The following is a 26,441-nucleotide window of genomic DNA, read 5'->3' on the forward strand; positions in this document are numbered from 1 at the left end:
GAAAACACCCGAAAGCTACCAATGGGTCTTCAACGCCGCGAGAAACTCCCACACCCTGGGCGTGCTTGAGCAGGCCCCTAAACAAAAATGTAAATTAGTTCAGTATAATGGACGTCATACTAAACTCCGAAATATACACAAGAAACTCAAATTAAAAATCATACAAGACTAACAAAGACCAGAAGGAATGTTTTAATGCAGCGTTCAAATAAAAAGCCACAAATTCCATGTTACCTTAATGTCTCAAAATCATGTGACAGGATAATCAAAAAGTCAGACATGTGGTTTTTTTTTTACCATAAGAATCGGAGTTCCTTCAGACACGTGTCAAAAACAAGACGATCAAAGCCAGGTTATTTAATTTCACATTCATATATATTGTTGATCATCTTTCCATTAGCAATCCGAACTTTTCTGATTGGGTTCCATTAATAAATCCCCCATAACTAGAGATTAAAGAAACAACAGACACGGCTTCCTCCGCTAACTTATACCTCGACTTTGACATACACAGTCATCTCAGTACCCGAATCTATGACAAACGAGACGATTTTAATTTTAAAATTATCAATTTCTCCTACATTAGTAGCAATATCCGAACTTTACATTAATATCTGATATACATTTCTTAACTTATTAGGTATTCAAGAGCTTGTAGCTCCTTCTCAGACTTAGTGTATGAGCAGAAAGTTAATGAACTAGGGGTTTTTCAAAGATTTCTAGGTACTGACGTTGTTTATTGTCTTCACAACGTGTTACATCATTCTTGTATGTCTTCATGAATGTTACTTTTACCGTTTAGTCTGTTTTTGGTGATATCCATTAGACGTAACTCTGTACTTATTTATCCCGTCATTGTAATATTATCACCGGTGTGAACGTGATGATCGTAACTGCAGTTAATTGCTAGCAATATTATATTTTATATGAAATTAAGTATTAACTATGGCATATCTTTACAACTACAATTTCTTATACCAACTACAAATCAGAAAGACGGTTTGCTGCTGTACAGAGGAAGCTGGATTGATTAGTATTAACAATCTTTTACTTTTTCTGAAACATATATGTCATAAACTAGTAAATGGGATGGCTAAGTAAATGAATATTCATTCGTAAATTTGAACTATATGTATATAGCAGGCGAAGGTGTAGAATGTTCAGTACAATGTTGGACAGAGATAAAATTGACAGTTAAGTATACTTTTATAAACATATTTTATATCGTGAAATGGTTTTCATAAATCTTTTATTTTTGTAACAGTAAGGGAAGAAGACAAAAATATTACAAATGCAAATAAGGTAGGATTGGAATTTATACTTTAGCAACTCATACTTAATATTGTAATCTTTTCAACGATGTAATTTAAAGTATAGGTTACAGAATGGTTTGTAAACGGTTTTCATAATTTGTATAGATAATGCTATTTAAAAGCCTTTTTGACGAAGAAGAAAGTACATGTTACTGTTTTGGAAAAAGCTAAAAGGTGTTAGTTTATTCAAAATATATGCAGAAAATAAATGGAAAATAGAGACAATATAATAATTTACTACTGCGTAACGAAATAGGAATTAGTATGGAAAGAAATCATCAGTGTGAGGTTCATTTTCAAATACAATGTAATTAAAAATCTTATTAATATTATATCAGTGTCTCAACATAAATCAATCAACGCATTTATATGAAATATATTTTTAACAAAATATTTTTAGCAATATTTTTTAGCATTCTATTTTACATAAAATTAAGCAAATACCAACTTACTTTAAATCTCAACTAATTCACGACTAACTAAAAGTATAGATAATTCAAACTAATAATTAAAACGTACTTGTACTTTGAAAGTCTTTTAATTGGCTAAAATCAACACGCTGGATATTTTGTATTTTTTAAAAGTTGAATTCATTTGAGTATATTCTCACATATTTCAAACACTCCCTTAAAGTTGAGTACAGATAATTTCGACCAAATGGTCCATTAAATACACTGTGCACTTTCCTAAATTGTTTGAAGTTTTAAGCCTGCGTATTGTTCATATCTTGTTTTGAGTAAGACGTCTTTTTTTTTGTTATTTTACCTTTTATCCGTGACGTTATTAGAATAAACGTAAGCGGTATTCTGATAATTTTCATTGGACGTTGGCAAATATTTTGAAGGGATAGACTCCACATTCTACAAATATGTAAACTAAGGCAACCATCATTTTAAAGCACGATTTTTATTAGTTATCTTTTTCTTTGGTGCCTATACAATTCCTTGTACTTGATACTCAGTCCATCGTTCTTTTTATATTGTACACTTTACAAATTAGGAAGAACAAAAATTCGGTTAAATACAAATAAAAAATAAACATACAACATACAACATATAACATATAACAGCAAACAAATATTCAGCATTACAAGTGCCGATTTATATATCCAGAGTACGGACCCACGTCTGTTTCTCCAGAAAATGTATTTGGTAAGTCTTTTAAATGTTGAGATTCTGTTGATATTTTTATTAAAGAATGCCTCGGTTTTTTTTTCTTTTCTGTGCGTTTTCTGTCCTTAACTAAACGGATGGCGATGTGTTTATAAATTCATAAAGTTTTTAGATAATTATTGATATTTATTCGAAGATAGGGATAACAACAAAATAACAGTATGTTTCTTCAAAGCAACATGCTCAACGAAACAATGTACGATATTTTTAGTACAGCGGTGCAGCTTTAGATAAATGCTGTGCCTTTGTACTGAAAATGTCATGCATTCCATAATCACATGTTTTGCTTGGTAAGTTGTGGAACGACCTATTTATGATATTGTACCACAAAGGAAGAATTATACAAATCGGTTTCCCGTTGTCATAAATCTTTTCTATAATATGAGATGTAGGAGTAATGTAGTATTTATTGTGTCCCTGCATTAGGTAGCGATAAATTTCTTGTTGATCGTAACCTCTCTGCTTCAGTATATTAGACAGATTAAAATGCAATAATTACATATGGAATGTTTAAATGTATCGACGCGAAATATAAGGAATTGTGTACCTTATATGAACTGTGCGCATATTTCTGTTGGATTGGTGTCCTAAACCGTTACATTGATTTATTTATAATAAGTGTAACTTTTCTAAAGTCACGGGATTTATATGAGTTTGTATGCGTTTTTTTTTGTTGTTTTTGTTTTCATTTTATGTATCTTTTGTTATTCCATTGGTCGATATTTGAAAATATAAGAGATTGGCATTGCATTAATAAATCAACCTCACCACATCTTAGAGTGACGATTCCAAGTCAGTGGTTTTCTTTTGCTATGGATTGATATATTTTTGCCGGATTTGTTGACCTCAAGCTGTATTTTGGTTTGTAGTGTAGTATGATTTCGTACCATGATTACCTTGATAGAGGGTTGCTACTCACCAGGTGCAATCAAGCCAAGAGCTCGAATTTCAATTTTACAGACAACCTGAGATCACCCCCGGTTTCTGTTAGGGTGAGTGTGACTCAGTCCTTAGTTTTTATGTTGTGTTTTGTATGCTGTTTTTGGTCTTTTGGTCTTTCTCCTTTTTTTCTATATTGATGTCAGATTATTTTCGACTTTTGAATTTGAATGCCAATTTGGTATCTTTCGCCTCTCTTATGTTGCTTGTTATTATCATACAACGAATGTATTGATGTAGCGGTAAATAAATCAATTGTTTCGATAAACCTTTGAATAAGGAAAAGGTATAAGATTTTGCTGCTAACAAGGAAGCTATTAAACCAAGAGTTCCAAATGGTGAAGTTGAAATCATCCCTTAATAAATTTTACGGACGCCATCACGAATTGGTTGAACGTTATGGAATAACCGTTTTACAGATGATATCGCATATCTTCCTTATCTCGTAACCACAATCCCATTCCTTTTTTACGAATGTGACCTACCTAATAAGACTATTTACCGGGTTTGTAATAATATGAGTAACACGACGGATGCCACATGTGGATCAGGATCTGCTTACCCTACCGGAGCACCTGAGATCAACCAAGTTTTTGATGGGGTTCGTGTTGCTTAGTCTTTAGATTTCTGTGTTGTTTCTTGTGTACTATTAATTGTCTGTTTGTGTTTTTCTTTGTTAGCCATGGCGTTGTCGCTTTATTTTCGATCTATGAGTTTGCTTGTTCCTCTAGTATTTTTGCCCGTCTTTTATACTTTCTATAAATCTTAAATTGGTAATAGTGACATTATGTATTTTTATGTTACACTCGATATCCAGAAATCTTCTACAAGTACCGGTTAAATAAAAAAAGCTACAGGAAACAACATGTATATTCTGACATCACTTTTTGTTTCTTTATTTTCTTAAATACCATAACGGGACAACTTCCTAAACTCCTTTTTTGTTCTATTGGTTAGTGAACTATTAAAGAACCTTTGAACACATCGCATGGAGTGAGGCTTATATACAGTCCTTTGACTAAATAAAAGTTGTTGAAATATTGAAAGTCTAAATATTTCTTCTTTAACGAAGAAATAAGTAGTTACCGTGTGATGGACTCCGTTGTATAATATTTTGTTTATATTTATTTAAGCATTTTATTAAAGAATCTGTTATTGTGGTAAAATTCTAGGTTTTTTTTATTTCATCAAAGCTATCGATAAAATGATACAATGCAGGATTTATCTAGTATTGAGGAACCAGCCTTTTATTGATGCTGACCCTTTGTACTGGAAAGTTTATGCGTTGAATGATCTACACTTTGGGGAGGGGTTATTTTACTGTTTTTCTGTCGTTGTGTTTTCTGTTGAAAATGTTTTGTTGTTGTCTTTGTTTTTTCGTTTATTTCCATTTTTGTTAGTTTTGTTATTTCTGTAATAAACTGAATTTACCAATTTCGTAACACAATCTTTCAGCTATTTTATTCCATTTGATACTTTCGGTACTCTTAACTGTAAGAAAAACAAACAGGTAAAAACTGGTTTTATAGCTTGCTAAACCTCTCACTTGTATGACAGTCGCATAAAATTTCTTTATATTGACAATAATGTTTAAAAAAAACCAGATAGACTTAATAGTAAAAAATAGGGGCACAGTAAACATTGTGTTATAATCTTAATCACTTTAAAAACAAACAAAAATGTTAACAACAACAAGTTGACGCAGAATATTTATCAACAAGGTCCTGGCATCTTCCAATGAACTTTATATGAAAAGGACAACACATTCTTTGACATAACCCTGATTCATCAACTTTCTGCTCAGACACTGATGAAGTTTTATAAAGTCTGAGTCGCAGTTGCAAGCTCTTAAATACCGAAAAAGTTGCGACATGTATATTACGTATGCAGGTGAATATTACTGCTAAGATGGGGGAAATTGATAATTTCAAAATTTGAATCACCTTGTTTGTCATATATGCTGGTACTGAGATAACCGATTATGTCAAGTTCGGTGTAAAAGTCTAAAAAAAGGGGGCAGAGGAAGACGTGTCTTTCGTTTCTGATTCTCGAGAGTATATTAATGGAACCCAATCAGAAAAGTTCGGATAGTCAAATGAAAAAAACATCCTCAATATATCTAAATGTGAAATTAAATGATCTGACTTCTTTGGTCTTCTTGTTTTTGTTAGTTTTTGAAAGAATGGGAATGCCGTTAGTTTGTTGAAATAGTTTACTCCAAATTCAACAATTATGTTGTTAAAATAAAACTCCAGCACACTGATCACTTGCTCCTCTGTAGCATATTTAACTTTTTGTTCACTATTGACATATCCCAAAGTAATTATTTAAAGCGTGTGCTACCATTTTTGTGTTGACAAGCATTGTGGAGTATTTCTTTTAGACGATTTTTCGAATTCACATTTGAAATATGGCAGTTGTTATCAAATAGTCCGTTTCTATGTATATTGGTGTTTGTTCAAATGCAGTTCAGTGTTTCTAATAATATGTTGTTTTTCTCTAAAAGATGATGTGTTTCCTTCGGTTTTGGTTTGAGACCCGGATTTGTTTTCGCTCTATCGATTTATGACTATTTAACAGTGGTATACTACTGTTGTCTTTCTTTGAAAAAGAACAATTGTTTTGATAGAACTTGTTTATGAGAAATATCGAGATTACAATTTATCCAGAAGTTCTTTTTTTTTTTTGGAATCCAAACACGGTGTTAACATGATATCAATTGTATGGTCATTTTAATAAATTTACTGATTACAAAAGTATGAGTTATTCGAAATACCAAGGATTTTCTTATCCCAGGCATGGATTACCTAAGCCGTATTTGGCACAACTATTTTGAAAATTTGGGTTCTAAATGCTCTTCAACTTTATACTTGTTCGGCTTTAAAACTATTTTGATCTGAGCGTCATATACAAACGTATGTGCGGTCATAGATCAGACATTAACCTCAATGCTAACGACATTCTATACCAGCATTTCAATCAGCCCGATCATTCCATCGTTTCTATGACAGTTCGCATTATCGAAAAGATATACCATAGCTCTAACAATCCTAATCTTTCAACAACTCTCCGTAGACAAAAAGAAGACTACTGGATTAGACAATTGGGAACTGCAACACCTTATGGCTGCAATGACAAAATTGATGGTATAGGTATTCTATCTAGTCCTTCGTGTAACTCGGTGAATGTGATGAATATTTTTAACTTGACTCCTCGACGTAGACGCAGTCATGGTCATCGTCATTATACATCACCTTCTCTGCATGATGTCTCTATTAATGACTTGCTGCCATTCGTACAAAAGCCGTTAGGTATTCATCACATTCGCACGAAACTTTATTCATTACCCTTTCAAAACTTCATTCTCTGTTCAATTTATGTTTGGAATCCACTGTTACAAACCCTCATTCAAACCAATACAAACTTCAAGCTATAATTTCGGATATTGCAAGTCACAGACTTTTCAAGCCAGTTCGCATTGGAAAAGATGAAAAAGAGAAAAGATCTTTTCTAAATCTTTCCTTTGCCAACAAAGATCTCGATGGCGTCAACCTAGGCAATATCCTTCATCATAAATTAGTTCAATCGAAAATACCTCCTTATTTCAAAGACCAGTCTGTACCAATAATTTCTTATACCTATACCAAACCTATTGCAACTAAAATTTTCAATTACAAACGCGTTTTGCAGGATCTCGATATTGACGACTTCAAGTCTAAACCTCCTGATTGCACTTGTGCTAGTTCCCAATTCACATATAATCTTGCTGGCCACGTTATTACCGGTGACCTTAACATTGTTAATAACACTTCTCTACGAAATGTGTTATCGAAAGGTCCGAAATATCGTGAGCCTAAATCCATCAATTGGAAATACAACTTAAAAATTTTGATGGATTCAGTTGAGGATTATGCCAGGCAATGGGCTAAGCGCGAGAAGGAAGACGTAGACACTCTTTCCGAATGGATTAAGGCAGTGAGGTCGTTGATACAAATCAGAATTAAGAAACGGAATGGGTCCATCAATGCCCATGCTACGTCAATCTTTAAAGACACAAATGTTGCAAAAGACCTATCCGACCTCTATGACAAATATGTTGTTGTCCCCGCAGATAAAGCCCCAAATAACATCGTGTTTGTGTGTAAAGGTCATTACATTAACTGCTTGATAAACGAATTAGGTATTGACAATTCACTTGGAAACTCAACATATACCCTCACGACACTTACCAAAGAAGAAATCCTGGATAATCATAGGTCTGTTCTATGTTCCTTTGGAATTTCAACCAAAGATGAAGAACTGGATCTTCCATCACTGTATTGGATACCTAAACTACATAAGTGTCCTTACAAACAACGGTATATTGCTGGGTCTTCCAAGTGCTCCACGAAACCTCTTTCTAAATTATTAACATCTATTTTATCAGTAATCAAAGACGGGTTTCAAAGTTATTGTGAAACTGCCTATTCTAGAGGTGGCGTGAATCAGATGTGGATACTTAAAAATTCCAAAGATCTTTTAGAGTACATACAATCTAACTCTCTTTCATCTTGTAACAGTATTAAAACATTTGACTTTTCTACTCTTTACACAAGTATTCCACATTCCAAACTAAAAGACAAATTGAAAGAGTTGGTATTACTTTGCTTCATAAAAAAGAATGGCCAACGTAGATACAAGTATCTTGTCTTACGGAGGGATAAATCCTACTTTGTAAAGAATCACTCTGATTCAAACAAAAAATTCTTTGAAACTGATATTATCAAGATGCTTGATTTCTTGATTGACAATATATTTGTTACGTTCGGAGGACGTGTTTTTCAACAGACTGTCGGCATTCCAATGGGAACAAACTGTGCCCCTCTACTTGCCAACTTGTTTCTTTATTATTATGAGGCTGACTTCATGCAGAAACTTCTTAGGAAGAAAGATAAGAAGTTAGCAATATCCTTTAACTCTACTTTCCGCTATATAGATGATGTTCTTTCACTAAACAATTCAAAATTTGGTGACTATGTGGAACGCATCTATCCCATCGAACTAGAGATAAAGGATACTACAGATACAGTTAAGTCGGCTTCATATCTTGACTTACATCTAGAAATTGACAATGAGGGTCGGTTGAAAACAAAACTTTACGACAAAAGAGATGATTACAGCTTTCCAATTGTGAAGTAATTGTCTAAGTAGCAACATTCCAGCAGCACCTGCATACGGGGTATATATCTCCCAATTGATACGATATTCCCGTGCTTGCATTTCCTATCATGATTTTCTTGATAGAGGGTTGCTGCTCACAAGGAAGCTATTAAACCAAGAGTTCCAAATGGTGAAGTTGAAATCATCCCTTTGTAAATTTTACGGACGCCATCACGAGTTGGTTGACCGTTATGGAATAACCGTTTCACAAATGATATCGGATATGTTCCTTACGTCGTAACTACAATTCCCTTCCCTTTCATGAATGTGAACTACCGAATTAGACTATTTACCGGATTAAAATTTTGTAATCACATAAGCAACACGACGGGTGCCACATGTGGAGCAGGATCTGCTTACCCTTCCGGAGCACCTGAGATCACCCCTAGTTTTTGGTGGGGTTCGTGTTGTTTATTCTTTAATTTTCTATGTTGTGTCATGTTTACTATTGTTTTTCTGTTTGTCTTTTTCATTTTTAGCCATGGCGTTGTCAGTTTGTTTTAGATTTATGAGTTTGACTGTCCCTTTGGTATCTTTCGTCCCATTTTGTAGACGAAATGCGCGTCTGGCGTAACGAACTATATAAGCCTGGTACATTTGGTAACTAACTAATAATACCGCTACGCAAGTAAACAGTTTTGCAGTATTTCTGAAGACAGAATTTGTGTCAATCCAATGGAGAATTTGTCGAACATGTAGACGATGGACCGTTGTGTGTACGGAATTTTGAGAAGCTTGGGTTTCAAACACAAACAATGTAAGTCCTCCAATTGGCTGTACAATGTAATGTTAATTAGAGCTATGAAGGATTCATGATTCACCAAAAATCTCATCCTTGTCAAATGATATGTTTATGAATGTGGGATTTCCTGAGGGTTCATTTATTCCTAATTCTTTTAAAATATGATCATGTTGAATAATGTTTGAGACCCCCAGTTATAAAATGGACAGAGGGGCTGTAAATATAAGGCATTCCGAAACAGTCGCGTGTCAGATGGTGTTTTATGGTATATATATGTGTGTTTGTAGTTAAATACTTTAGGTGCAATGGTTTTGATGTAACTGAAGGATGCAAGAGAAACACGCTGATTTTGAAAATGAAGTGGAATTTTATATGTTACCTCCTTGTGATGCAGAACGTTGCTGCTGTTGAATGAATCAATTCCTTTATAGGTTACAGTAACTGAACATGCAGGAATTTCTTCTTTTCATCATGTAAAGTTCCAAACACCCATAATCAATTTATCATATTTTGAAATATATTTTGGCAACTCTGAGTGTCACATCAATGTCATTTGATGAGACTGTCATCAAAGTCAAAGGGTAAGCGCTACAAAACCAGGTTGAATTCACCATTTTCTACATTTGAAAATGCCTGTACCAAGTCAGGAATATGACAGTTCTTGTCCATTCGTTTTTGATGTGTTTTGTCATTTGATTTTGCCATGTGATTATGGACTTTCCGATTGGATTTTCCTCCGAGTTCAGTATTTTTGTGATTTTACTTTTTACGAAGAAATGATAACGAGTACGTTATATACTTTCTGAGTATACGTTTCTACAACTTTGAACTGGTGACTGCATGTGTTACTTTGGATTTTTGTCTATAGCGATTGTCCAAGACTGCGCTGTGTCAAAATGCTTACAAAACCGTTCCTTTGCAATACGGGTCAACTTTCGATAGACTGGTTTCATTTTATTTTCGCTTTTGATGTCCATTCAGAATATTTACAAGTGTCTTTTCTTTGGCTAAATTTAAGTTTTCAATGCAAAGATAGTAAACAATTTTATAGTACTAATTATATTTTATTTAACAATGAATTTAATTTAAAAAAGATACATTGTTAAAACGTTATAGACACGTTGACGGCTGAAGCTCAAAATCAAGTAAAAAGTAAAATCACAAAAATACTGATCTCCGGAGAAAATTCAAAACGGAAAGTCCCTAATCAAATGGCAAAATCAAAGGATAAAACACATCAAACGAATTGACAACAACTGTCATATTCCTGACTTGGTAAAGGCATTTTCAAATGTAGAAAATGGTTACCGTGGATTGAACATGGTTCTATAGGTAGCAATACACAGTTAGGAAAAAAACTTAAAATTGACACTCAAAATTTTTAAACACCCTCTTTCCCCTCCTGTCTAACAAAGAAGGCTTTATATGTGTGTTATGCATGTATATACTTATAGAAAGAGAATCTTCCATAGATTTGATCTCTAATGGTCATAAGGGTGAAATATAATCCATTTTGGGTGTAACCATTGGCAACAATCTGCATTTCTTAGATACAAAATATAGCAAAAAAAGGGGAAGCACTAATGACAGGACGATTGCCCGGATCGTGACAGGACGGTTGACCGGACGACATATAAATAGTCATAACTTTTTTGATATTCAGTAGATTTGTTTGATATTTGTAGACCTTAAAGATATTAAAATATATTTTATGAAAATCAAACAAGTGTGGACACAGATGAGTGTGGATAGTATGTATGGATGTTTGACAGTGTCTTATGACAAAATGAGTTCTATGTTTTTTCTATATGGTGTTATTAACTATGTTGCACGATGACAACCAATCTGAGCATTATGAGTGTTATTTATTAAATTTTTTATGCCCCCACCTACAATAGTAGATAGGCATTATGTTTTCTGGTCTGTGGGTCCGTTCGTTCGTTTGTCCCGCTTTAGGTTAAAGTTTTTGGTCAAGGTAGTTTTTGATCCAATCAACTCGAAACTTAGTACACATGTTCATTATGATATGATCTTTCTAATTTTAAAGCCAAATTAGACTTTTGACCCCAATTTCACGGTCCATTGAACATAGAAAATGGAAGTGGGAGTTTCAGGTTAAAGTTTTTGGTCAAAGTAGTTTTTGATGAAGCTGAATTCCAATCAACTTGAAACTTACTACACTTGTTGCATATGATATGATCTTTCTAATTTCAAAACTCATAACTGCTCCAAAAGTAATCTGATAGAATTTCAAGCATTTTAAGCCAATATTATCAACATCTACTAATGAGTCTTAATATGTCTACATATCTAAAAAGTCATAGTATTCAAAAGGTAATGCAAAATTATTCCTTTTCATTTTTTTTGTTATATGGATACACATTTGAGTGATACATGTACCAATACAATATATGTTGTGGTATGAAAGTGCAGTAATTAGCATTTACTGTAACTATGTTAATTCACACAAATTGAAAAATAAACAAATGAATGGACCAGATGCTCCGCAGAGCCCAGCTTTATACGACTGCAGAGGTCGAAGCCTGAACAGTTGGGGCTAGTATTGACACAACATTCAAGCTGGAAACAGCTCTGAGTTTGAATTGTGATTAAATAGATGACACAGCTTAGGTTTCTGACACAGAATGAATGTGGTCTAATGAACTTAAATATTTGTTTTGCTTTTGTGTTAGGAGCAATTCACTATGCTGCTGAATATTAATCCTTTCAAACAAAAATATCTAAAGAAATTTTCTTTTTAATTTCTGAAATGAGAAACATTTAGAGGAGACAAACTTCAGTTAAGAGATCAGAAACTAAAAAAATGTATAATTTTTCCATTTGTAAAAGGGCATACCCTAGAAAGTGCTTGCAATCACTGAATGGTTATTAATGACTGCTTTAATTTATCAGTTGGTAATAAAGTGAATATTGCATTGTATATTGTATAATTGATTTAAGTTGACTGAACAAAGAAAGATAACTCCAATTTTCAAAGAAGATTTCATAAAGCATTGGTATTAGGTAATTCAAGAACCATTCTGGACAAACTCCAATTAAGGGTCTTGAATTTACAAAAATGTTTGTTTTTGGTCCGTAATTATTAGACTGTTTGTCCCATAACCCACACAATATATCCGAACCTTCTACTTATGGTATTAAACATTGTGGTACAATTTCAGAACAATTGAAATACTTATACACAACTTTTTAAACCAACACTAGATTAAAGCTTGTTTTGGGCACCTTTGTACCCCTTATTCCTAAACCTTAGGGACCATAACCCCCAAAATCAATCCCAAGCTTCCTTTTGTGGTTATAAACGTTGTGTTATAATTTTGTTGATTTCTGTTGACTTATAATAAAGTTATTATCCAGAAACCATCTTTCGGACAGGATACCAATTTACAACCCCAAATTTTTTGTGGTTGTATAAAAATGTTGAACATGTGCAATGAAGTATAGTTCTAGAAATCGATTAGGGAGCTACCATTTGATTTTTATGGGGGGGGGGGGGGCTAGGATGAAAAATTTTGTCCTGCCTTTTTTTTTAGTTGTAATCTCTGTCCTGCCTTTTTATTTTTCAGTCTATTCGGTCCTGCCTCTTTTTTTCTTAGCTTATCCTGACTTTTTTACAACAATTGTCATCCTGCCTTTTTTTTTTTGCCAAGTTACTCATCCTGCCTTTTTTTTTTACTCAAAATCCTGTCCTGCCTTTTTTTTCAAATTTCATCCTAGCTCCCCCCATAAAAATCAAATGGTAGCTCCCTTAGACTGGATAGGCCTTATAATTTTTTTCCCTCCTAATTGAAGGACCGTTTACACTCAGGGCCGAGTCATCAGCACGCAATACAGATGTATTAAAACAACCTAGCATCATATTGCTAGTAGTGGGAGTAGCATTGTCCAGTAAATTTGTTCCCACTTTTTTTTATAAAATGTATGGTTCAAATCAAAATAGAATGCTTTTATCTCCTGAATACTTACATTGTACATAGAGATGATACTACTTTGACAAATCCTTGTCCATTAGAGTTGTCTGTCAAATCTTAATTTCACAAAGAATGAATTGCATAACAATGAACTGAGCTCAAAGCAAAGTACTTTAATAATACACTTAGACAAAGAGCTAAATCCAGTGATATACTTTGTACTACAGGTCCTTCATGACCATCCATCCACCCAAACCATATCTCAATAACATTCCATACTACATGATTGGATTCAGAAGTCCTGAAAAAGACATGACTTTTTTTTATCTTGTTTTAAGTATATATGCACAGGTTAAACCTTTATTGTGGATATAATCATTCAGTATCTAGCAACTATCAATTTGCTTCATGCACATATTGATATAGGTTGATTGCTCCTCTGTTGGAAATTAGAACACACCTCCATCTAATTTTAGTCAACTGACGAAGAAAAATTCAAAACTATATAAAATGTTATCTAAGACTTGTCAGTGTCTATTTCCTTTGCCACTGAATAAGATTTCATATTTACAACCAATGAAAATCAAATATCCCTCTAATAGACTTAGCATTGAAATCGTTTTCTAAAATGGTAGTTATGTGGAACCTACATGTAGAACTAAAAAAATTGAAACAATATATCTTAAATATTTCAAATGCATGTACATTTAATAATTCTCCAAAATTCACTTTATTTTTCCTTTTTTGGTTTTCTGTTGAAGACTGTATATTGACCTCTATGTAGCCTTTTAAACTTATAAAAGGGGGGATACATTTCCATAGAATTAAACTTTTCTGAAAGAATTGATTCCATTTATTTTCAATAAACAATAAATATTGAAGTCTATAACAGGCATCTAGGAACAGGCTCAACATTATTTCTAAACATGTATTAATATATACCAAAATGTGGACAAACCTACATTAAATATTCTACTTCAACGACTTTAATTAGTGGAGTAGATCAAATTAAAAAGTCACAATGGTTAAAAACTCCAATGGCAGTCTTTCCTGCTAAAATCTTGATGTGTAGAATGTGATATACCATTTTTGGGTCTATATACTGTCCTTTAAATTTAGGTCATTTTGACACGGCAAAATATGAAAAAAAATGTAAACTATGGTCTGGAAAGCACACAGTTTGTGATATTTTAAGGTATCTTTACTAAGAAAACCTGCAAATCTCAGTGGCAGATCCAGAACTTTTCAAAAAGGTGTGGGGGCTCTGATGGACCAGAGGGTTGCCCACTCCCATCAAGCTTCAATGATTTCTTACATATATGTGATAAGCTAAATTTCCCCCACCCCCTTGGTCTGTCTATGCATCTGTTTATCGTTCTGCGAAATAGTACTAATACTAATTTTTCCCCTCCCTTTCCTGGCCCTAGACAGTTGCTTACCTTTGTAAACATTTTATAATTATAGTCAGGTATATATTGATTGAGAGTAACTTACATAGTAGTTAATGGGACTCTTTTTCACACGGTTCTGTGAAATATAATACGGCAAATATATACCCGTACATACTATCCGCATAACACAGAAATCTGATAGATTTTCACTCCTCTGGGAAAAATCAACCTGTGAAATGAAATACCATGCCTGGAAAAAAATTACCGGGACAAATTATCCTCAGGATAAAATATCACAGAGGACGAAATAAACCGTTACATTACATGAGAAGCCGGTTTGGTTACAAATAATTATGTCACGTGAAGGCGCACTGACGTCACAATTTGCATTAATTTTGCAATACACTACAGTTCACTCATACAGAACCCATTATCATGCAAACATGCAACGTGAATGTGATTGGTTATCAAATAATACAGAATTTATGCACATACAGTTAATATAGAAGAAATTAGTTCATCAAATGTGAGTTCGTGATCTTGTGGTTAAGACCGATGGCTACAGTGCTGAAAGTCCTGAGTTAGATTCTCACTTGGGGTGCTAAAAATATCAGTACATCAGAAGGGTAATTTTCACCCTCTCACACACATCTTTGTTAATGTTTAATTCACTTTGACTACTGATATGCAAACCTAGAAATATTTCATAAAATAGTGATTGAAAGATTCATAACACTTTGAAAGGATAATTCAGACACGTGTTACGCGGGGAGCATGTTTTAAATTTGTTTACAAATAATAATGTCACGTGCTCGCGCACTGACCTCAAGTTGCATCGCCCTTACAATTCACTAATACATGACCATTTTCATGCAAACATGCAACGTGAATGTGATTGGTTATCATATAATACAGAAATAATGCATGCACAGTTTAAGAAGAAATTATTTCAATAAATCGATGCGATTTTCACTTTTGACACGAATAGGTCGGGTTGACATTACTGTCATCGGAGATAATATTGAGATAAATGGGATAAAACGGACCGTCAAAAAGGTCTAGAGGAGCACATCAGTAGAACCTTAACATTAATAAGTAATACTTACCAAAATTTCTCTAATTAAAGAACTATATAACTGAAATTTCACAAAGATAACGGTAAACATTTTGTTGATGGTGATGATGCTATTATCGATCCGTTGAATTCAGGGTCAACGGAATTTTTTGCGTTGCGTTTAAATCATTGAGGCCATCTATTTTTATTGCGGGTTCCACATATATAAATCGGAATTAAAGAAAAAATGGAATGTTGTTAGCAGAATCAAAACAGAAATGATGAACATTGCAACATTTTCAGCAAAATATAAATAGGATGGAGGATCTGTGTATTCACATTATTTGTAAAACTCTCCTTATTCATGTGAAGCGTGTGCTTTACATCGAGGCTTGCTATGCTTATCATTGACGCCACAGTACTTCAACCAATCAGACAATGTTTATTTTGGGCATTTGACTTTTTTTAACTCAGATTTTGGAATATTTTAATCGAAATTATAGAAAAATGGAATGTTGTTAGTACATATAAAATAGAAAATGATGAATACTTTTAGCTAAAGATAATTTGGATGGGGGTTCTGTGTATTCACATTATTTGCACAACTCTCCTTACTGATGCCATATTTTGGAATTTCCGTGACCTAAATGGTTCGCGAAAATTAATATTTTTATATATAGTATAGTAACAAAATAAGTGAAAAAAAATATTTTTGAGCAAATAAAGTTGACCGGACGGTATTCACACTCGCCGTTAAACGCTATACATATATTCAACTGGTCGGAAACAAGTGTTAATATCTCTTTTGTTTTACAATATTTGTCAACAAAATTCCGGAATCTGTGAGAATAATTAATATTGGATACGAAAATATAAACTTCAAAGTAAAAAAAAAAGTTTTTCTCCATAAAAAGTTGACCGGACGGTATTCACATACGTTGATGTACGAGTTAATTATATTGAACTGATCAAAAGAAGTGTTAATATCTTATTTGTTTTACAATATTTTCACACGAAACTAAAAAATCTAAGAGATCAATAAATACTTGATATTAAAATATAAAATTTACAGTACATAGAAATGTTTTTCTTCAAAAAAAGTTGACCGGACGGAATTCACATTCGCCGATATATATGCTTTAAATATATTGAAATGGTCGACACAAATGTTAATATCTCTTTTATTTTACCATATTTGTCCATGAAATTAAGAAATTTTGGAGATTTATAAATATGTTATACAAAAATATTAAATCTATAGTAAAAAAAATATTTTTGAGCAAATAAAGTTGACCGAACGGAATTCACTTTAAGTATATTGTACAGATCGTCACATGTTAAATAATATCTAGCCATGAAATTAAGGAATCTGTGAGCTTTATAAATATACACTTTATAATAAAAACTTTGAGCCCAAAATGTTGACCTGAGTAAGTTCACCAGCACACTAGAAGACCTGATATTTAAAATATTTATTAAGTAATTAAGATTACTATCTAATTTTGACACCTGTCGTAATCACCAATCAAGCCAATAATCATGTCATTTAAGTTTTCACACCTGAGACATGAAATATATTTAATTGAATTAACTTATATATAATCAGTTGGCAATTAGAATCCAATCAAAGATTACAGTGAATTGCATACACTTTTTATATTAAACAATACAAAATCTCAGATAAAACTAGATAGCTGACATGGATTAAATTAAAGTGAGATCACCAATCTCCCGGTATCAAATCATTTGAAAAAATAACAACAATGTATTGCAATATGACCTATAACATTGAAGGAGTAAACTTGTATTTAGTCGTGTTCTGACCCTTTACAATAGAAAATAAAGGAACATGGATTAACCTTGCACGGGCATCGAACACAAAGTTACTTTAGTATAATACTGCACTGTCACTAACTATATAGTCTGTCACTATATTTAAATTCAGTCATAAAAAAAATCACCTTATAGTCTTTCAGTTTCTCTTCGAAAGCATTCGAAGTTTGATTACTATTATATAGAATTCATTTCTACTGTATCCAGGGGCTTAACTAGATTCATTTAAAAGTGAGGCAAAATATATTCGCCATTCGGTGAGGGATCTGGCGGCCGTTCAAGACCCCGGCCCAGAAGCTATGAAAAAATATTACGCAAAATCGTGAATCCTGAGAGTTTCGCGGACTCTTAGGAGGCACAATTATTTGAGTGTCCCTACCCTTGGAACCTCAGCCTCCAAAAACACCAGTCAAGTAAAAGACACCAGCCAAGTTGAAAACACCAGCCAAGTTGAAAACACCTTCAAAACAGAAGGCTGTATCAACACCAAAATCTACTAAGATTGAGGTATATGCTGCTAATGACATTGAAAAAATGCTAATGAAAAAAAGTTATTAACACATGTGTCGATCCTGTTAATATATTTAAAACCAGACACATAAATTACAACTATAGACTTTATTAGATTTGCGAATCTCTTGTATCATATGTCTCTGTTAAATTACATCGGCGAATGTGCATGAATTCAGTCCGGTCAACTTTATTTTGAAGAAAAACATTTTTTTTTCAAAAAAGTTTATATTTTCATGTATTTATTGACGTCACAGATTTCTCAGTTTCATGACTTAAATCAGCTGCTTAAATATTGTTGATCCTTATTTTTTTTTATTAACATACATGTATAATCTACGTGTACATTAGCGAATGTGAACACCGTCCGGTTAATTTTTTTGGCAGAAAAACATTTTTGTTTATCATGAAGTTTACATTTTCGTATAATATATTTATTATTCTCATAGATTCCTGAATTTCATGGACGAATATTGTAAAACAAAAGAGATATTAACACTTGTGTTGATCATTTCAATATATATTTAAAGCGTATATCTGCGTATGTGAAACCGTCCGGTCAACTTTTTATGGAGAAAAACATTTTTTTTTTACTATAAATTTATATTTTCGTATAATTTATTTATAAATATCACAGATTCCTGAATTTCTTGGACAAATATTGTAAAACAAAAGATATATTAACACTTGTTGCCGACCAGTTGAATGTATGTATAACGTTTAACGGCGAGTGTGGATACCGTCCGGTCAACTTTATTTGCTCAAAAATATTTTTTTCACTTATTTTGTTTGATTTTCATAAGATATACTTTAATATCTTTAAGGTCTACAAATTTTAAACAAATCTACTGAATAACAAAAACGTTATGACTATATATATGTCGTCCGGTCAACCGTCCTGTCACGATCCGGGCAATCGTCCTGTCATTAGTGCAATCCCAAAAAAAGGGGGGTGAACATGTCACAAAAGTCTCCAAAATTTGGTCTAAAGGAAAATTTCAATCAATTACAGTGATACCTTTCCTGAATCCATAGGTTTATATCTATCAAGTAGTCCAAAAAAAAATCATATACATTTCAACTCGTTTTTCCATAAAATTTCCAAATTAATCGAAACTTGTTGAAGATTGATTATAATTTTATTGACCAATAGATGACTTAGGGCTTACACGAGAGAACGGAAGTTCGTAACTACCACAGGTCATTCTTTAGAGAAATGAATGATCTAAATTGTAGTGTAGGGAGGGAGCTGACCCAACAGCTTGGGAGGGCGTGTAAGCCCTAAGTCATCTATTGCTCAATAAAATTATAATCAATCTTCAACAAGTTTCGATTAATTTGGAAATTTTATTGAACAATAGATGACTTAGAGGCTTCCACGAGACTTTAGAGTTCTACATTTTAGATCATTCATACCAGGATGTATGTGTAGGCAATTCTGGATACTAATAAAAATTCTAGTTATGTAATATTCTATTATTCCAACTATATATATGTACATGTATATACATTTATAACAAAAACATAATAATGTTATTATTTGTTTTCCAATAAGCTATCACTTAATGTTTGTGTTTGAATAGGTTTAAAATAAAATTTATAAAAAGTTTGTGCTGAGCTCCAACCGGCTGTTTTCAGTATATTGTTTAATGGAATCCCCTGTGCTGCAGCGCTGGACGATGAAGCTGATCGACAGCTAGGGTGTCCCATACAATTTTATATCAATTCCTGCTTTTCCTAATAATTGTTTTATCCAACGTGATATTGTACTTTTTGTTACAGTTTTAAAAGGTTTAACACATGAAATGAAAAGAGACTTTTCCTGTCCCCTGAGTTTTGAAGTTCTTTTCAAATATTCTTCCATTGCTATAATAACACATAGTTTACAATCATCATGTCTATTAAATTCCAATGGTCCAATGTGCTTCCCTGGTTTGGATTGTTTAACTAAATCTACTATGTACACTTTCATGTTGTCATTAGAAATAGTTATATTATTCAGTTTTATCAAATGAACAGTTTGACAGCGTTGCGCACTAAGCAGCATAAGCAATAATGCTAGCTTTTGTGATAGTTGTAATAATGGTAATTCCTCATTTGCAGGTAATGTTTACAAATAATCTAAAACTATATTTACATCCCATGTTTCTGTATATTTGGGAAGAGACGGTCTAGCATTGAAAATTCCCCTCATATATCGAGTTACTAGTTTATGTTTTCCAATGTCTATCCCACTTGTCACAGAACAAATTGAAGATATTGCTGATTTAGCAGTGTTAATTGCACTGTAACTTAATCCACTATCATAAAGTGATGATAAGAAAGACAACACAGTGTTTATAGATGGGTCAAGTGGATCAGTTTGTCTTTTATTTGAAAAACACATCCATCTTTTGAAATAAGTCCCATATTGTTTTCCTGTGGATTGCCTCCAAGATTGTAAAATGATGTCAGCAGTGAGTGTTGAAAGTCCTTTATTTTCCAAGTTTTCCCGGACAAGATAAAAGCTCCCAGACGGAGGTTTGAAACTGGATGAATTCGTTTCAGATCCTGTGGTAGAAAGAGACTGTTTTTCGGCAGGATGAATGATTGTTGACTGATCTGATGTAATAATTGCGGAAACCATATTTGTGTTGGCCAAAGTGGTGCTATCAATACTGCTTTGTCTAACTTGTCCTTGATGATTTTCTGAAGCACCTGTCCTATGACACTGAAAGGAGGAAAGATATAATAAAAATTATTATTAGTCCACTTAATAGTAAAAGCATCAATTGCTATCGCATGTGGGTCTGGCTTATATGAAACATATTGAGTTGTCCTATTATTAAGCCTACTAGCGAATAAATCTATACTTATTGTCCCTACAGTACTCTGTAATTTTTCAAATAATTCTGTTTTTAATGTCCATTCCATGTCGTCATTCAATTTTCTAGATAGTTTATCGGCTTCTATATTTAGCTTTCCAGCTATATGTGCCACACTAATCCATAATTTTCTTTCTAAACACCAAAACCATATTTCTTTTGCTAGAATATGTAAATTTGTAATTTTTCCTCCAAAATTTTCAATATAAGAAATAGCTACTGTATTATCTAAGTTCATTCGAATATGCTTTTGTGAAATATTCCCAGCCAATGATTGTAAAGTTAAGAAAGCTGCCTTTAGTTCTAAAACATTAATGTGCATTTCTCTTTCTTCTGCTGACCAAAAACCTTCTGTTTTCTTCCCAGTAGTTTTATTTATTCCACCCCAGCCAGTTTTACTTGAATCACTGAACATTATAATATCAGGATCATTTTGAATTATTGGTTTGTAACTAGAAGGAAGATGTTTTATCCACCAATTGAATATTGTTTTCACATGAGATGGTAAACAAATACTCCTATCATAATTGCCATAAAACTTTTTTAACACTTTCTCTTTATATATTTCTAAATCTTTGTAATACAATTGAGCATTTAGTACACCTGGTTCACTGGCAACCATTTTTCCTATAATTGTAGCAAAATTTCGAATAGTTATTTCCTTAGAATGTAATGCATCAACACATAGATCTTGTAAATTTAAAATTCTTTCTTGTGTCAATCTAACTGTCATATTTTCAGAATTAATTATAAATCCTAAAAATGTTATTTCTTTTGTTGGTGTAAACACAGATTTCTTTGGGTGTACTGTAAAATCTAAACTATCAACTAATTCCACGGTATGTTTTACATTGCTCTGACAGTCTTCATAAGTGCGTGCTATAAGTAAGCTATCGTCTATATAAGGAACATTTATATGACCCATTTTTCTCAAAAAAGAGTATACTGGTTTTAGTAATTTTGTAAAAATTCTTGGACTGGTTGATAATCCCTGTGGTAATACACAAAATTGATAAGTGATATCATTCCACATAAATTTTAAATATTTGCAGTCTTTTTCATGAACTGGTACACTAAAATAACTGTCTTTTAAATCAATCGATGCGAAATAATCATTTTGTTGTATGTTTGTATAGCTCGTACCAATGTTTCCATTTTAAAATGAATTTTTGACACACTTTCATTGAAGTTTTTCAAGTTCAATATCATTCGAATTGTATTGTCTTTCTTAGGGCGAATAAATATATTTGAAAAATATTCCTCTTTTTCTGTTTTCATTACCACCCTAATAATCCCTTTTTTCAAGAATTTATTAACTTCCATTGTGATCAAATTGTTTTCTTGTTCATTAAAAACAATTGGAGATGGTCTAAAATTTTGTTTTGGTATTTCATCTAGTTCAATCTTGTACCCCTTCACTGCATTTAATATAAAAGCATCACTTGTTAACTTTTCCCAATTTTTTATAAAGGATTTTAATTTCCCTCCTGTTAAATTGTCTACTGTGTTTATCACTGTTATATTATCACTTACACTTAACGTTTGTCTTTGTTGTGAAATCCGGTCTTCATCTTCTTGTTCTTGTTGCCCTTCTGTCCATGTACTTGTCCAGACGTTTTTGCATGCTTTGGTTGAAAATAGGGTGGTTTTTGCCATGGAGGTCCTGGATGTTTCTCCACTCTGCGTCCCTCTAAAAAAGAGTCATTAAAGCTGAGTTTATTTATCCTCCTGTCTTCTTTTTCTTGGTCTTCCAATTTTGTGTCTAAATTGTCCCCAAAAAGGTACTCTGTAACTGGTGTGTCCACATCTGTTACCCTCCTATATTTAATAGGAACTCCTGGCGTTATTAGCTGTTTGCGTTTTCTATTTGAAGTATATATACCATGGGTTAACATTTTAAACATGTCTTTTGTTGTGTTTTTGACCTCATGCATGTCCCCTCCAGATTTCATTACATTTAAAGACTTAACTACCATTAGAAGAGTAGTTGTCATGCATTTTTGCACATTTTGTAGTGCCAAATCTGGATCCCTTTGCTTCTTACTCTTGAACCCTCTCCAAATCTCTTTGTTTACTTTGGGAACCTGGAGGCGTTTACAGTTTTCTGGAACTAAATACTGTTCTTCTAACTTTGTTAGTGTTTCTGTTTTCATTGGCTTATTTATAGCCTGGTCCACTAATTTAGCCATCTGATTATCTATACTGTCACCAAATTTCTTAGGTTCTTCGTACATTTTTTCTAGTTCGTCTAGAAATGCTTTATTCTCTGCATCGTCATTTGCGTCAACAATGTCATCAATGTTTAACTCATCATCGTCATCGTCGGAAATATCTTCCAGACCATTATCTGACAGATCACTTTAATTGTTATTGTTTATGAGGTTAACCTCGTTGTCATCTCTGTCCTTTTGTGTATTTGTGTTTGTTTTCGTTTTCTGGACATTTTTCTGGGTAACCACGTCCTGCACGGTAAGCATATTAGCAGCCAAATTGGCAATAATCTCTGTATGGGATTCTATTTGCCGTTTGTTTACATCGGCCATGTTGGATATTTTATCCCACAATGCTTGCATTATAAGGTCATTTCCGGTTGACCTCTCCCCAATGTAATCAATATCACTTGGTCCTGTTTCATCAACATCTTGTTGCACAGGCCTTTGTGGTGTTTTGCTGGCTTTCCCAGTTTTTACTCGATAGATCTCACGAGTTCTTCTCTTAATTGTATCTATCATTTCCTCATCTCGAGGAGAATTGTCCATCTCGGACGTGTGGCCTCGTTCGGCCATCGCCATTATAGCGTAACTGTTTTCACAAATAAATCCAATAAATTCTTTCGTTTAGAAATACATCCACGCGTAAAATTCACTTAAAAAGAAACACTGTTAGTTCCTGCACTAAATATACTATTTTCCTACACATACGAAACTGTTAATTTGGTAATTTTTGTAAAAAACTTTGAAGATTTGCTTATAAGAATTGACCAGTGGCGTCACGTGACCGTAAAGACCTTTGGTAGTTACGAGCTTCCGTTCTCTCGTGGAAGACTCTAAGTCATCTATTGTTCAATAAAATTGAATTGAAAAGATCGAACGCAAAATCTTTGTTGATAAACACTACAATAATTTATGGACCTATGGACGGTACGGATAGGAAAATACGGACTGTCAATCATATAAATGGCCTTTAAAACATGTTAAAACAATCTAAATGTTCATATAAACCCACTAAGAAGGCTATATTATTCTTCAATTATCTAAAAATCAATTTTATTGTACAAAAACTTTCATATTTAAAAAATTCACAGGGGCAATAATGCGAAACTAAACTTCTAACTGCGTATTGCTACCATAGCCCTAAACACCATATATATAAAAAAAAAATATCGGTATAGCAAATGACGTCCAAATTTTATGAATTTAAAATGCAGTATCTTTATCCCCTTTGAAAAATCATAAATCTCTTCATTTCCATGTCTGTTGGGAGTATTTAAATACTGTATTTGACTCATTCCAGATTTTATGTACATCAAGCCGGATATAAAGAACGCGTCCATGTACAGTACAAAATGGGAATTAAATGTTTCATTTTATTTTTTATCCTTTTTGTCATAAATAGCTCGTCATGTGCATCGGTACTTTTCTAATTTTTAGATTTCAGAGTTCTAAAAAGGTATCAACAAAAATACCAAACTGCGAGGTAAATTCAAAAAAGAATTCCATAAAATCTGGCACCAACAAAAATGTTGGGTCATAGAAAGCCTGACAAAGACGCCAACAAAAGTTGGTAATAGATACAGTACATTGAATGTCATACTAGTGTATATTTTCCAAATGAAGTACAAATCAAGTAAGATGATACTAGTACTTGCAGGCATAATGAAATTCAAAAATCAATAAATAAATTCAAAAACCTTTTGCCTCCGAAATTCACAATTGGACCCACCTGCAGCAAGAAATGCATAAAGCCAAAACCTGATAGGTGGATGCACCAATACCGAGTCACGTCAAGCCTCAAACGAACAAATAAAAAAGGGAAAGCACAAAGACAAATGAAGGGAAAACTGTCACTAAAAAATACACAACCATTGGACCTAAAATCTACAACTTCAGACCACCTTGTAGAATTTGTAAAGTTGTCACTGTCTATATAGTTTTGATACTTCCCAATGAACTTTTTGAGAGATAAAGGACGAGAAGTTATTTGGCATATCTTGCCAATTAATACTTTGCTCAGACACAGATGACGTTTATACAGGCCGGGTATAGTTGAGTTGAGAAATGTATATTCCATATGCGGTTGAAATTGGTATATTGCTGGTAAGGTAAGGAAAATTTATACATTTAACCATTGAAATCGTCTAGTTTGTTTTAGATTATGGTACGGACATGACTGATCTGGTCAAATTCGATGTATATATATATATATATATATATATATATATTTAACTCGTCTAAACATCAACCCAACAATGTTAGATCTGTAATTAGCCATGTATCACCATCATTGATGGCGATCCGATGGATACATCTGTTGTAGGGTTGTCACTGACTCAGACGTACTTATATATATATATTTATATATATATATAAAATTTGCGATAGCAAATTTACAGACCTAACATTGTTGGGTTGATGTTTAGACGGGTTGTATATATAGACCAGAAAACATAATGCCCATACATGGGGCATCAAAAGAAGTTTGAAGGATCGATTGGGAGAGGTGTAGTGTTAGTTCAAATATGAATCCCGACAACCTGCTGAAAAGCCTACCTTCCCATTTAACAAATATGCTGTCAATGAGAAACTCTAGTATATTTATTACTCCTTAAGTGTAGAATGTTTTCTTTACGACTTTATTTTGAAAAAAAATCGCAGAATTATATCCCAAAAACAAGAATTTTTAGTATATGGAGAAAAGCACTAATTTAAACAAAAAAGAAGTATCTTATTTTTAAGCTTTAGGCCTGACGATTCAATGTACGATTTTTCTAGTATTGGGTACCAGTTTTATATAGATTCTGTGCCCCTATACTAGAAATGTCATGCTTTGCATAATCAACAAGCTTTGATATGTTTCCTTTCGTGTGCTGATGCATGGTAACTAGAACAGTTGAAACCAATCACTGTTCTGCTATACTTTGTAATACACGGGTTATGTTCTTCTCATATATTTTATGATGGTATAATACTAAACCCCTAACGGGAGGGATTGTGCTTGATATTCATATGATGAAGACATAATCTTTCAATCAATTTAATTGAGGTCTGGATCTAGCGAGTCAGTAACTACTAGTAGTCTGTTATTATTTATGTATTATTGTCATTTTGTTTATTTTCTTTTGTTACCTCTTCTGACATCGGACTCGGACTTCTCTTGAAATAAATTTTACTACATGCGTATTGTTATTCGTTTACTTTTCTACATTGGCTAGAGGTATAGGGGGAGGGTTGAGATCTCAAAAAACATATTTAACCCCGCTGCATTTTTGCTCC

The 26,441-nt window shown here is 33.0% G+C and overlaps 1 pseudogene; it reads right to left on the bottom strand.

Annotated features, from left to right (window-relative positions):
- Window positions 1–19,781: 19,781 nt before the first annotated feature.
- Window positions 19,782–21,695, bottom strand: LOC143049498 (uncharacterized; annotated as a pseudogene).
- Between the last annotated feature and the right edge of the window lie 4,746 nt (window positions 21,696–26,441).

This window comes from Mytilus galloprovincialis, chromosome 10, assembly GCF_965363235.1.
Source record: "Mytilus galloprovincialis chromosome 10, xbMytGall1.hap1.1, whole genome shotgun sequence".
NCBI lineage: Eukaryota > Metazoa > Mollusca > Bivalvia > Mytilida > Mytilidae > Mytilus > Mytilus galloprovincialis.